General features: G+C 41.6%; 1 long non-coding RNA gene across 1 annotated transcript in view; it reads right to left on the minus strand.

Moving 5' to 3' along the window:
- Positions 1–14,847, minus strand: part of LOC126391920 (uncharacterized) — a 115,876-nt gene that overhangs the window by 50,446 nt on the left and 50,583 nt on the right. Inside the window, exon 2 of the long non-coding RNA XR_007570130.1 lies at positions 7,312–7,374. This is a non-coding gene — a long non-coding RNA (uncharacterized LOC126391920). The remainder of the gene's footprint in view (positions 1–7,311; positions 7,375–14,847) is intronic.

A 14,847-nucleotide genomic window follows, 5' to 3' on the forward strand; every position in this document is an offset into this window, starting at 1 on the left:
AAATATCCACCTTCAGCTGTGCTACAGTGGGACCCAAGAACGAAAAGCATAACATTTCCATTGCATCCAACTTGTTTAACACTTAACAGGCAGAGCTGTCATTTAGAGTTACTGTACAGGTAATGCCTTAAAGTGTATTTCACTGATATATATAACTGTTTTAAAAGTGCATATTAAACAGAATTCCCTTTTTCCTCTTGACGTCTTAAAAGGTTATCCTTTGCAGAGCCAGGCCAACTTGATGAATGGTTATTGTTGAACAGGAGCAAAATATATATCGATCAAGGGCCATAATACAGTAGATTAATAGAGCAGTCATGTGATTATTTTTTTCAGTCTGTCTGCCTTTTGATGCTCCAGGGAGTCTGCTGCCTTCTCTCTGATGTCATTGATGCAGCACAGGAGTAAGTTTAGACAATGCTGAAGAAAGAGGACGTATTATAGCATCTGTTAGCTCATAAGGCTGATGATGATTTATCGCGTCTCACCTGATGTAAGAGCACTCTGAGTGTCACGTAATTAAATTAATAATGTAAACTGCTCGATAACCTCGCAGCGGCAAGGCAGTGAACCAGAAACCTGGCCGTTTCTCTCGCTGTAAACTTTGCAAAGAATAGTTCCACACTGCAAACTTCACAGTGTCCAGAGGATACTGTTGCAACATGGAGCTGATCACTCTGAGAGAGAAGAGAGAAGACAACAAAAATACACAGGAAGGGGGAAGAAAATCCTTTGAAGTTTTTTCTTGATCGGAAGACACTTGCATTGGGGCTACTTTCAGTTATGGATTGACTGGCAACTCCGGAGCCAGTCATGTCAGCTGTCCATCAAACTGTCAAAGCACAAAAGTCTGGTTCCCGAGCCTCCATGACTGCGCGCTGCGAGCAGCTCAGGACTACCAGGGGCCAAGCACATTAAAGCACTCGCCTCTCCTTCATTACCAGAGGGACACAATAGCTCTGCCTGCCAAAACCCCTGTGAATTCACACCCTGTTCTAAATTACATGTACCTGCAGCCCAATGTGATACAATTAGGAGTTGATTATGTGTAAATCAAATGATGACAGCCTGACCGTGTGGCTGTCTGGCATGTTGTCATTCCCTGCCAGCCAATCCACTGCCTCGGGAGAGTGGTAATTGATTCCCAGGCCCCCTGTGGGAATGCTGCTCCCCTCATCTTGCATGGCACACTTGAACAAGTATCCCAGACATCAGAAATTTCACCAGGCGTACACATCCGCGTCATTATTTCTCTGTGAACTTTGACCCGCGACACTTTGGCGCTTGAAATGGAAGGATTTCTCCTGTTGCTCGGCGAGGGCGGAATATGGGGAGAAGCACATAATATAAATGTCTACAAATGTGTGTGTGAATACATTCTGGCACATTAATTGATACTGAAAAGTGTTTTCATGTGTTGTGTATGTGTGTTTTCTGCCTGTGTGTGTATTTGTGGCTTGTGCCAAATCACAGACTCCTTTCTGAAGCCTCTTTGAAACATTTATGAGATGTGGAACCATTGTGTTTGTGTGTGCACGTCCTGATGTGTGTGTGTGTGTGTGTGTGTGTGTGTGTGTGTGTTTGCCTACTTCAAAGCCTAAGTGTGCATGTTAACCTTTACTTTTTCGCTTTCTACCTGAAGCCCCAACGCTCAATGTGATGTGACTTGTAGCTTATTATTTGCTCATGATATCTGCTATGCTATGCTATTTTGTCGGCCTTAAGCATCAGATACTCTCCTATGAAGTGACTCATGAAAAAATATCGATGTAGCATTATGTTGTTGAGACAGGAAAGTCACGACCAATAATTTGGGTTACCAGAAAATTGATATCAGCTAAATTCTGTTCTCTAAAAACCTGAAAGCTATAATTGGTTGGGATGACTGCTGCCTCACAAACAGCTGCATGCCACAGCTGGACAGAAAAGTTAGTCTGGGAAATCTAAATCAACTGTCTTTTAATTTTGGAGGAATCTGCCACTAAAAATGAGAATTTTAAACACTTTTTTTTACTCCGTTGCTCAAATATATTCCAATATAACGTATGCTGAAGGAAAGTAAATACACAATTTACTCAAACATCTGTTACTGAGAAATTAAGACAGTATAAACAGAGATCGACAAGGAACAAGAGGGGGATTACACACGCAGTATAACCTGTGAGTGTGTCACAAAAGGCATCTTGTGAGAGCACTCCAGTAACCAGTGTGGGAGCTATGAGTGCGCTTCATTGAGGATTAGGTCTTTCAGAATCACTCGTCCACAGATCTCTGCCAGTATTCCCAGTGAGACTGATTATCCAGGCCTGTCACAGACACAGAGGATAATTACAGGGTCTCCCTTAGGTCACTGCTCTCTCCATGCCCCACGAATGGAAATACACTGCTGAGCGAGATGCCAAAGATGACTGGGAGGGGAACACAGGTTACTCTCTCACGTCCGCACACACACAGCAAAACCACAGACAAACAATTTTTCCCTCCTCTTGTTGCTGCTGTCGTTGTCTTTCTACATTTTCCACCACCGTTCTCCTATTTCTCTCCTCCGCTCCTGATCTGCTATATCAGGTCTTCCTCTTCTTCCTCAGACATGTTCTCAGTTAAGCTGTCTCCCCCTCTCTTTCAGGTGTTCACATTTCCACCTTCCACTTTGTTTCATATCACCTGTGTCAGCCCTACCTCTCCCCCTAGTGGCCTTTTCATAAATTACATGATGGCAACTCAGGACACCACAAACTCATCTTCCATGCAGTCTGCAGAAGTAATTGCCATTCCTGTTCGTGGGCGACTGGGACGTACGAAAGATAGGGGAGAGGAGGAGGAGAAAAAAAAGAGCTATGGATAGAAACTCCACAAGGACAAAGTGACACTGGAAGAAATCCTAGACCTCCACTTGTCCCAGAGCCCCTACAGGAACATAACACCAAAGCCCCTTTTCCTTCCAAAATAAAACTGCCTGCAGACTGAATCCTCTTGATAACACCACGTGTGTGTGCTAAAAAAAAAGGACTAAACAAATAAACTTTTCAACCTTTCCTAGCCAGAAATTGTTTTGTGTAGAGCCACAAAATGCAGCAAGATTTTTTTATGTTCTTGAAACAGGTTTTTAAACTTTTTAAGGGTTTTAATTGCTATTGCAGTTTCAACTTTCCAGGCTGCTGTTGCTGGTGGCCAAATGGATTGTAGCATTCAGTCAACACACTGGAAGAAATGAAAGCAATGACATCACTGTTGTTTTGTTCAGCACTGCACTGATAGTGGCTCCCATAAATAAATGATAAGGCACAGGCTGAGCCAGGTTGGGTCATGGGGTGTACTTGTTCATAGGATAGGTTTGACCCAATACGTCTAGTCGTCTGAGAGAAATCTATGAAAACTAGCAACGAAACGGAAACAAGAGACATGGAGACAAGTGAGGGAACGAGAGCGATTGGGGGGGACGGGAGGCAAAAAATAAAACAAAGACAAAGAAGAAAACACCAGAGTGCATTACAGCTGTGTCATTTACTTAAAAGAAAACGCACCCCGCTCCATTTTGTCCTCTGTGACAAGCTTTAGAGACATTAGCAGCATTTAGGATCACTTCAGAGCCAACCGTGTGCACAGTCCAGGACCCCACCCTCCTTTCACCCTCTCACTGTGTGTGGCTGCTTAATTATTGATGCTTATGTATTGCTGATTTTGGTCTTTGTGTTGTCCCCGGTGGATGCTCTAGTAAGGCGGATGGAGGTATTTATCTAACTCAGAAAGTAGGGCTCTATTCCTCATCCTGTCCGCACACCGCCGGGCCATCCCAATGGATATGACCTCAGCACTGCCGCACCGAGAGGACGTTCTCACACACGCAGGAGTATATGTTTTCATTTACCACTGAAATTATATACAGGACGGCGCAGAGAGCTGGGATTCAGTCTACACTCATTCATAAGCCAGCTCTGTAAGAAAATGGTAATAAGGTGGGCCATAATGTTGGAGAATCCATCACAAAAACATACACTGCTGCCCTTAACCTGTAGTTTGCACCGATAATTAAGTCATTTTTTTATGTTTCCTTCTTGATAAATAATTCAAAATTCATTCATATCTCATATTACACATTCATTTTCAGTATAATTTTGTTGAATCTATTCTAGGTAATATAATGTTTACTGTATGTTAGGTAGAACAATATCATACTGTCCATAATACAAGCACTATGCAGGTACCAAACTGCTGGATTTGTGCTCTCATGTTTCAAGGAAGCGCAATGGTGCACTCTTGTGGTCAAGATGCATTATTGCTGCTTTTGGTCATTTATATGACAGTCCGTGGCTGTGTCACAAATCCATATTACAGATATTAATTCTTTACTGTATATACTTCTGCCAGTTACACTACACAAATGCACATCAAAATGTTTTAATATTTTTTTTTAGTTGGTTTCCAATATTTCTTTTCAGCTTGTTCACAACAACCCAAAATGTATTATTTGTTTCCCCAGCTGTGGGCAGCACCTCCATCTCCTTTGTGCGTTGTTAGACTATGATGTTCATCACCAGTGCACTCAAAAATCAGCTGTATTTAGTATGCATTGTCTGTTTTAAGCATGCTTAATCATTTTTCTATTGTCAACAAGCTATATACTCAAAACCAGCTTAGAATAAATATATGGTATGTAATTGGGACATGCCTGCTTGTATACTGCATACTGGTACACGATGTACTATTTGTCATAGTAAACTGTTTTTGCTAAAATATACTTAATAATAATAATACATTTTATTTAAAAGGCACCTTTCAAAACACCCAAGGTCACCTCACAGAATATAAAATAACATACAGAACAAGAGACGCAAATTGTGCACACACACACACACACACACACACACACACACACACACACACACACACACACACTGTGATAAAAACAGTATGATTGTTAAGCAGTGGGAGAAGGGGTGCAGAGGGCACAGTCAGTGTTAAAGTGCATAAGCCAGCTTGAACAGGTGGGTTCTGAGATGGGATTTGAAGGATGTTATGCTGTCAGACTGTCAGATGTGTGAGGATACTTAAAATCCTTAAATGTTTTACACTGTCAGAAATGATAGAAAATGTGCTAGAAAACTGATAGAAACCTGTCAGTTCAACTGTAGACTTAAGCCTCATCCTACCTACTGGGGTACCCACTACCCACAGACCCCCCAGAGGTATATTTCTTGCCATATCTCGCAGGTGGGTTATTCTGTCATTCCAGTTTTTTAGGACTTTGTCACTCAATTTGTTGCTAACGACTTCATGTAATTGTTTTCTGTTTCTGCTCTAACGAGTGCTTTTTAAAAACACCAATGTCTTGAAGTCGTGGGGGACCTAAGTCAAAAGCAGGCGCACTCATCAGTCAGTTCAGGTCAGTCACTTTGAAGGAGACAAACATTAGATGCAGCAGACACAGATTTCTTCATTTGCTCTGTCTATGACCCTAAATACTGCTCCTCACTCAAGTAAGATCATGTTCAAAGTCAGAAGTACATAACATTATTTCATAGTAAAATGTTTTATGACTATCATATTTAATTGATTAAGTCAAGAAAAACTCCACCTACTGCTGCGGACGTCCAAAACTCGGCTGGAAAATCTATTCAATGTGGTAGGCCTTCACTATGCTCCTGAAGACAGGATGGCAGGAAATGATTGCTCCTCCTATCACATGCCAGTATGCCCCGAGCATAGCATGAACCAATTCATGTGCCTCATCGTCAGCCTGTAGTGTGTGGTGTTCACAGTTCTATGCAAACACCATTAATTTTACATTATGTACAAACTGAAGAATCTAAATTCAAATTGTATTTATTCAAGCTTTATTTTTACAGGTGGTCATGCATTGGCCCATGAAGCCAAAAAACCTCTAGTTCAAGATATAAAATTACCTGGATCTTCCGCAACCATGGGCCCACAGACACAGCACACCAGTGTTTCCTTTCGTTCTTTATAGCGATTTTCCTCATTCATGACAACTGTATGAGGGTGAATTTTTTAATAACCCACCTGATTACATTTTATTAAGGTTTAAAGTTATGCGTATGTAAGAGCGAGCGACTCTGAGTGACAGGCTGTCTGATTTTTGTGTGCTCGGCTTCTCTGTCAGATCCACCCCTCGCTCCTCCACAGTGGCAGTCTCTCACCCGAATAAAGTCACTTCCAGCTACGGCCATTATTTTTACAGTCTATGGATTTAAATGGGGGCTGTTAAAGTGTTCATAATGAGAAAATGATGTACATTAAAAAATAAATACATATAAAATAGCCCCTGATTTACAGACATCTCTTTCACAATGCAAGTCTATACAAAAAAAGTCTATTTGGGTCCAATGGCGTCACATGATGGACCTGGAAGTTGTAGTTCTACGGTTTGGCCAGTGCCAAATTGGTTTCAAAGCCTGGAGTTGTTCCCGGGGGCTTGGTGAGAAGCTCCTCCATTTCTTTTGTGCATTGCACTGTGAGAGCATCCATCAACAGCACGCTTAAAATTTAGGTTTTTTTTTGGATAACAGGATAAATCATTTTACCGGAATAAGCATTCTACAGTTGTGCCACATAGGTGAAATTCAATCTCTCTTTTCACTATGTATTGACTATTTTTCATGTGTGTGTGTATTAAATCCGATACTGGCATGCTTTGTGAATCAAGAATCTGTGATCTCCAACAGTCTGAGTAGAGCTACTTTCAGGAAAAATACTCTAAGGCCATTTTATCCCGCAGCCTTCCTCTCTCAAATAGAAGATACGACCTATAGGTCTCCTACTGCCAGTCTCCGAGCTGCTCAATAGATCTTATCAAACAGATCTGGTTACACAAGCTGTAGCTCTAAGAAGGTGGAGGACCTCCAAAAACAATATTAGCAGTATTGACATCTTTAATGTGTGGCAGAGGTCTAATCCCAGAGGCCACCGCACTAATGGGGAAATATTGAGTGTTGCCAGAACAGAGGTTTTCTTCTAATCTGTCCATTATGTGCTTTGGACAACCACTTTCACCAGAGATGAATGTACAGAGATGGATAGGAGATAATGTGATCAATTTTGATACAATAAAAGGGGTGATAACTCAAAGTCGGTCACACTCTCTGATGATTAGCTCGGGCCTGTATGAAAGAATACTATTAAACTAAGATCTCTGAGCCATTTCCTCTCTCACTCCCTCTTTCTATGGTTTGCAGCGTAATCCAATCAATGCAACCATTTTCATCTTTCCCCATTTCATCCCTGACTTATTGCAACAGATGAAAATCTTTTCTGTGTCATTCATTTTCCAAACTTTTTTCTCTTGAACCTTACCGGCAATTGGCCATTTTCCACATTCCTCCAGTCCATTAGCTCCACCTTTTCACATCAGGACACCTGAAAGAAAGCAGGACGAGTCATTAGGATGTAGGGCAGCAAGCAGCAGGCTCCACTCTTTAAGCCCGTACACATAGCTTCGCACGTTTGACTAAATAAGAGAACTGGCAGGATGTGAGAGACAGTGAGGGAATGGGGGAGCTGAAATTGGGTGATTGAAGAAGACGCATCCAGTTCTCTGATGCATAACTAAGACAACACAGTGGGTCTGTGGTTTAGCAACACACAATGCTCTTCTTTAGCCCTAGGCTCTATCGCAGCACCCTATCTCTCCTCCACATCCAGCCACGCTGGGTCCACACATCAGCCCAGCCAGCCAGCGGATGGCACTGTAGCTGGTGATAACGCAGTGCATTGTCTGAGTTTGGAACATGTTTGGCTACAGTCTTGTGCTGCAACTCCAACTAAAGCTGCTGTTGGGTAGGAAGAGGTGTGCAGAGTTTATGGAAGAGGGACAACAGTGGAGGTATAGCAAAATCACATTTGTCTTTTAGGTGTAGTGAAATGTAGGGCTGCAACTAATGATTTTTCTTATAGTCATTTAATCGGCTTTTTTTTTTTTCTTTCTATATATCAATTTGTTTACAACATGTTTTAATACTGACACATGCAATTTCAAGTTTTGTTTTGAGTCCAACCACCTATCCAAAACCCAAAGCTATTCCATATACAATGATTTTGGCCTTTTATGCTTAACAATGACTTCAACTGTTAATTGATTGTGAATTTCTTTGCAGATTACTATTTTATAAATTGATTTGTTCAATGTTTCAGCTCCAATGAGTTAAAATTGCAGTCAAATGTCCGTGGCGGAATTCTTTCTGTATCACTTCTCCCTTTCAGTCTCTTCTACCTAAAGTCTGGCCACAATGCCAACCTGACCCCCCTCTAACTTCAAAGAGACCTTATTATTGTAAAAATTAAGATTATTTTCCACATACAAAGACTCATTTAAACTGATTTTAAGCCCAAAATCTCTTATTGTAGTTTGCAAAACTGTTTCCCTGTACACAGAAAAAGATCCGATCTTTATTGAGTACTAATTGACTATTTCAAACACTCAGGTTCTGCTGTTTGGTAAACTGCAAATGGTGACTGATACAGAGGAAAGAGGACCTGGCCTTTCCACCCGTGTAAAAAAAAAAAAAAAAAAGGTTTGTGATGTGTGAACACTACTCATGAAGACTTTAGATGTTGTGTTTTGTGAGTTGATGTCTAATATTTTGTTGCATTCTCACCAGTAGCAAGCAAAAGAATAGCATTAGATGAGCTAATGTTTCTACAGACTCACTTCTTCACTTAGTGGTTTCAGGAGGAAATACTGGCAAAAGCGTGCTGCATATTCTTCTTGTTTGGTTTTTAATTGCGGTTGGCATCCAAACAGTTGCATTACTGCCAACTACTGGATTCAAACTACAATCTCCAATGAAACAAAATAATATCAACCTCTTCCCATCCATAAATTCTCTATTTTTCAGGTGTTTGAGCAAGCCTAAAAGCTTCTCTCTGCTGCTGCACAACCACACCAGCATTTATTACCACTACCAAAAAGGCCAAAAACATCACCAGATCCTTAAAAAAGCAAATTTCCTCATGCTTCCTGATTGATTTGTCCTGTCCTTAAGCTTCCTATCTCACACCATACCTTGTCCTACAGCCTCCTTATACTTCTAACTTTTCTTAGTTCTAGCCCCGATTATTTCTGTGTCCCCTGTGTTTCCTACATTTACCACATGGGGCAAAATCGCTAACACTATTCTTACACTTGTAGCGATTTGGGAACACACTGCCTTACTGAGTACGACACCTGTTCCAAAAACACTACCTGGCAAGTACTTCAAATCAAAGTGAAGTATAACAGACTTAGTCTCAAACTTTTCATTAACTTCTTTGTCAAACCTTCTTTCTAAAGCTGTCTGTCACCCCTCTACACTCCTCCTGCATGCACTCTGCTCGAGACTCAACTACACTTTTTATTTGAGAGCTCTCGTTACTTGGAAAACCTGCCTCTGGGTATATATCCATCCCACCCACCCACCCACACCCAGAACTGGGACTTTCAAGACTTTTTCCACCTGACTCTTTGACGTGCTTTCAGCGACTATCAAGCCGGATTGTTTTACGTCAACCAGTTTAACTTTCCCACTTCCTTCCTAATCCATCTCGCCACAATGTGCTTTTCTGACAAAGCTCCACATCTGCCCCCCTCCCTCTTACCACCATGTAAAGAGTGCTGCAGGCCGAGACACCTGCTTAAGAGCTCCAAGAGCACACCATAGTGAGACGAGGCTGAGATTGACTACTGTGTGTTATTGAATTATCCCTTGATTTTGTATTTATGTAAATATATATTCTATGTATTCTATTTTTGGTATCATTCTATGTAAATAATTATTCTATCATATGATCTACATTCCACCCACATCCAACTACAGTAGTTACCTGCAGCAGGATGGTAAAAAAAAGGCAGCTAGTTGCTTTCTGAACTCGTTGGCCTTAGTGCACGTCTTGATGTCATGTATGGAAACCGATAAATGCCACAGATGGTAGAGTGCATTTTAACTCTTATGCCTCTTTGTTGTAAATTCTAAGTTGCTGCCAATCAAATTGATAAAATGGAACTGGGGTGACGTGTCACTCTCTGCCATAGTGACTCTCTGGCATAATTTATGGTAGAATATTCTAACCAGCAGCAAATTAAAGGTTCAGGTCTAAGCTATAAATATGTTTTAATGTACACAAATGTCTTCTAAAATGAGGTGATCTGCTATTAAAGAACCAGAAAACATGAAAATTTAGTAGACTATTACTCCTTTTAAGTTGTACAGGATGGGTCTACTGGTGAGTAATTTATGTTGGAAATGTGAGACGGAAACAGCAACATTTCTACATGCAATCTGGGAATGTAAACTGGTTACCCCATTTTGGGAAAAAGCTGTGGATCACACAGGTAAGTGGTTGGGTATGACGGTACCTAAAGCACCAAGGTTATGCCTTATGGGGCACCAAAGAGAGTTACTGAATGTATCAAAACATGAACTTCTTGTGATAAATGTAGGGGCCGTTGCAGCTGCTCGAATGATCCTTAGATGTTATGTTTGAAATTGTGTCATATGAACTTGTTAGCTACGGTCAGTAATGGAGCTGAAGGCTTTAAGAGGTCATGGGCAGGCTTTTTTGTATGTAATATGTCTGTTGAACTGTAAATGTGGTGTTTAGTCGTACCGCTGTGGTTGCTAAATTACTATTATGGGTATAAGAACGTGTAGCTACCAGGTGCCTGTGGATATGTTGAGTTCCAATAACAGTACTGTCGGTTTGACGGTTTTAAAACAGTTTTAATCTCTCAAAGCTGAGTTATTTTGGATTGCACATATGCCAGTCAACCCCCGTCACAGCCAGCTACCATCACTCATCACCAGTGGCGATTGCTCTAAGACTGCAAGGGAAGCTCAGCTTCCCCTAAATTGTCAAAAAATAAGTGGTCAAATATGTACTGTTGTGTTTACATTTCATTGACTAAATATGCGCTAGAACGCGTTCAACTTTTGTTCAGAATCAGCTACTTATCACAGGTCACTGACGCGACTTTCTTCTCATTCAATCCCGTAGCGTCACAGTGCATTAAACAGTGTTGAAGCTCAGCATCCAAAGACTTCAATGGGGAAGCACAGAGTGGGTTGTTCCACTGCAGCGAAACTAGACAGTCATTGGATAATTGCTCGGTTTTGTCCCGCCCATCGGACGCTCAGCGTCTCTGGGGGTCTATGGGGCAGTGGGCTGGCCTGGACGCTGGGCTTCTGCATGATGATTGGAGGATCTGTCTGAGGCTGAATCCCTTTTTGATTGACAGCGAAATGATCGAATCAGCGATCTTGAAATATAAACCACCACCGGAGCATTTTTCAAGTTTCATTCCGTTGTTCCGAGTTGATCTGGAGACTTTTCAAATCCTCTTAGTGACTTTTTCTTTGTTAAAAACGACTAGTGACAAATCTAGCATCTTTTTCTGGTGTTATTGGAGACTGTACTTGTGTTTGGAGACTCTGACTTCTGTCTCTCTGCAGTTACTGTCCCCAACGAGCAGCGGGTGCTGCTGTGAGCCCCTCCACTGTCCCAAAGCACTCACAGGCGGTCACACTAGCCTCGCGCAGGAGCCCCAGAGGGTAGAATTTAAGTATTAATAAACGGACACATTTTATGATGTAGGCCGAAAATGAGCTTCCCCTCCTTGAAAGATCAGCAGCCACCACTGCTCATCACAGATTTTCAAATCTTCATCATAATGTACTTGATTCCTATGTCTATTAACTAGATGTGATATATTTCCAACAGTTTTACAAATCGTTTTGTCCTCAGACCACATTTTACTTTCAGTGCTATAAAACTGAAATGTTACCCTCACCAAAAAAGACTGACTTACAGATGTTTTAACAAAGTGCAGGTGAAGAAAGCAACATTTTAATGTTACATTTTTGTTTCTGTCGCCTTCAAAGGAGCAGAAAATAGCTGTGTGCCAACCAACCGCTGTTGCCAGCCAACCTCAGTCTCCCCTAACAATAAAAAAAAAAAAGTCTGAAATAAGTCAATCATGAAAAACTCTTCACTTTTCCACCGTTTCGCCAGAGTGTGACTGAAGATGAGGAATAAAGGTGCACAAATAAAGCTTAAATCATTTTAACAAAAGACAGGCTTTGGTCTCTGAATCAAATAATTAGTGAGGGCAAAAGGGAAGGAGAGAACCTGAAATGAATGCAGCATTTTCAGTGACTTTGTTTTCTTGTCGCTCATTGTTTCCCACTGTCATATTATTCTGCATTTTTCCCTACTGAGCTGCATGCTGAGACCTTTCTACCCCTGCCTGTGACCTTTACAAATTTTGCCCTTTGCCGCTGCTTTGTGTAATCTGACCTTATTAAACTTTACTTTATACCATGTGGTCACAAGTGAGAGTCAAGTCCTCATCTGAACACCATGTCAGTGCCATTCTTCAAATGGAAACAAGCACAGGCACGGAGGACACTCATTAAAGTCAAAATTCAAGTCTAATTAAAGTATAAACACGGAGTGAGACACAACACAAAGAGAAGGAGCAAGGTGGAGACGCAGAAAGAGGGAGAAGGTGAGACAGAGGGAGGCAGAAGGGAGATGCAGGCTGTTGACAAAATTCCAGCACACAATGACTCATTACTCTACATCTGTGTGTCTGGCAGGGTGGCACATCTTTACGCCACAGCAGCTGCCCAGTGCAGTCTAGCCAACCTTCGATACGCTTTACCAGCCTGCAGGGTGGAGACACCATGCATAATCTCTGCCTCGCTCTGTTTGTCTCTTACTCTCTCTGCAGGGATTTCTCCTCCTTTTATACACACAGAAAAAACATAAAAACTGAGGTGTATAATTAGGAACACGTGGAGGTCCGAGCGTATACTTATCAAGGGGGAATGTATGCTTATGTTTTTAAGCCATGCTAGCGGCACGGCTCTAGGTTCTGCAAAGCTGGTCAGTCAGTCCTCTTTGGTCCAGACTGAAATCATTTCCACGGAAAATGATTTCCAATAAATTTTGTACAGACATTTATGGCTCCAAGAGGATAACTCCCAATAACTTTGGTGAGCTCCTGACTTTATTGACACTTTTGGTTCAAAGTGAAATATTTCAACAGCTAACAATCACAGTGAAATCTGTAATATCTTTGGTGAGCCCCCTCCTTTCCATCTAAAGCCACCATCAGGTCAAAATGGCAGCACAGTGGTGCAGTGGTTATTGGCATTGTCGCCTCACAGAAAGAGGGTCCTTAGTTCGAACTTGGGGTTGAGGAGCCCTTCTGTGTGGAGTTTGCATGTTCTCCCTGTGTCCGCGTGGGTTTTCTCCAGGTGCTCCAGCTTCCTCCCACAGTCCAAAGACATGCAGGTTAATTGGTGACTCTAAATTGTCTGTAGGTGTGAATGTGAGTGTGAATGGTTGTCTGTCTCAATGTGTCAGCCCTGTGATAGTCTGGTGACCTGTCCAGGGCGTACCCCGCCTCTCGCCCAATGTCAGCTGGGATAGGCTCCAGCCCCCCCGACCCCCAACAGGATAAGCAGTTACGGAAAATGAAAATGCAATGAATGAATCAGGACAAAATGTTAATTTGTCCAGTACTTTCACTTAAGACCAAATACTTGCAACATTACTACCATCCAAAGAGCCTCACCTGCACTTTGTGTTCCTGTGTTTATTAGCAAATGTTAACATGCTAAGCGAACATAATTAACGAGATAAATACCTTCTAGAGGCTGAGAAAATCAGGCCTGACCTTACATGAATTCGCATAGTTTCTGTCCAAGCCCGACCTGAGCCCGAACCATAGCTTCCGTTTTGGGCCAGAGCCCAATTAAAACCTCAAAAGTCTTTTCAGTGCGTGAACAGATGTTTGTGGCATGATCTCTGACATATGCCTTCTCCTACAAAATGTTCAGCACAGCCCTAAAACTGGCTCATATGTCACAAACATTAAAGCTCCAGTATGTACGATTTAGGATGACATGTTGAGATAAATGGAATATTATATTCATAGCTATGTTTCCATTACATAAAATCACCTGAAACAAAGAATCGTGGTCTCTCTGTTACCTTATACTGAGCTGTTTATAACTACATATGGAGCAGGTTCTTCCATCTTGTCCTACAGTAGCCCAAAACAGACACACGAAACACTGGCTCTAAATAGGGTCATTCATGTTTTCATGCTGAGCACAGTAATTCTACCACATGCTTGGCACATGGGGGAAGTTTCAGTTGGTTGCAATCTGCAACCTCACCACTAGAGGCCACTAAATCCTACAGGCTAGACCTTTAAACATAGATTGTAAAACATTTCTCCTCATGAATGAGATGCAGGAGTCGGGATGGAGTGATGGCAACACAGCCTATACACTATTCACGGCATTATACAAACTATAAGGTAAGAAATTGGAGTGGACTGGCTTGATTCAAGTCCTAGGGGAATTATGACAAATTTCAGCCCAGCTTGGCCTAATTGTGGTCGGTCCAATCAGGTCAAAATCAAAGCTTGAATACCATCTAAACATCAGCATGTTAGCATTGTTGTTGTAGTATAAGTACAGCCTCACTGAGCTGCCCAAGTACTACTATAGTAGAAGATACTCGATAATGTGGTAACTATCCTGTCTTCTGTGTTTATTAGGCCATCGTGTGCAGTTTTGCAAACAAATCAGCAGGGCTGCTTTATATCAAAACTGGATTTTAGCATCAGTGTGAGGAACTACCTTGATACAGTGGTGTGAAAAAGTGTTTGCCCCCTTCCTGATTTCTTACTTTTTTGCATGTTTTCCACACTTAAATGTTTCAGATCATCAGACAAATTTAAACATTAGTCAAAGATAACACAAGTAAACACAAAATACAGTTTTTAAATGAAGGGTTTTATTAATGAGGAAGAAGAAAATCCAAAGCTACATGGCCCTGTGT

The sequence above is a fragment of the Epinephelus moara genome, chromosome 1 (genome assembly GCF_006386435.1).
Source record: "Epinephelus moara isolate mb chromosome 1, YSFRI_EMoa_1.0, whole genome shotgun sequence".
In the NCBI taxonomy this organism is placed as follows: Eukaryota; Metazoa; Chordata; class Actinopteri; order Perciformes; family Serranidae; genus Epinephelus; species Epinephelus moara.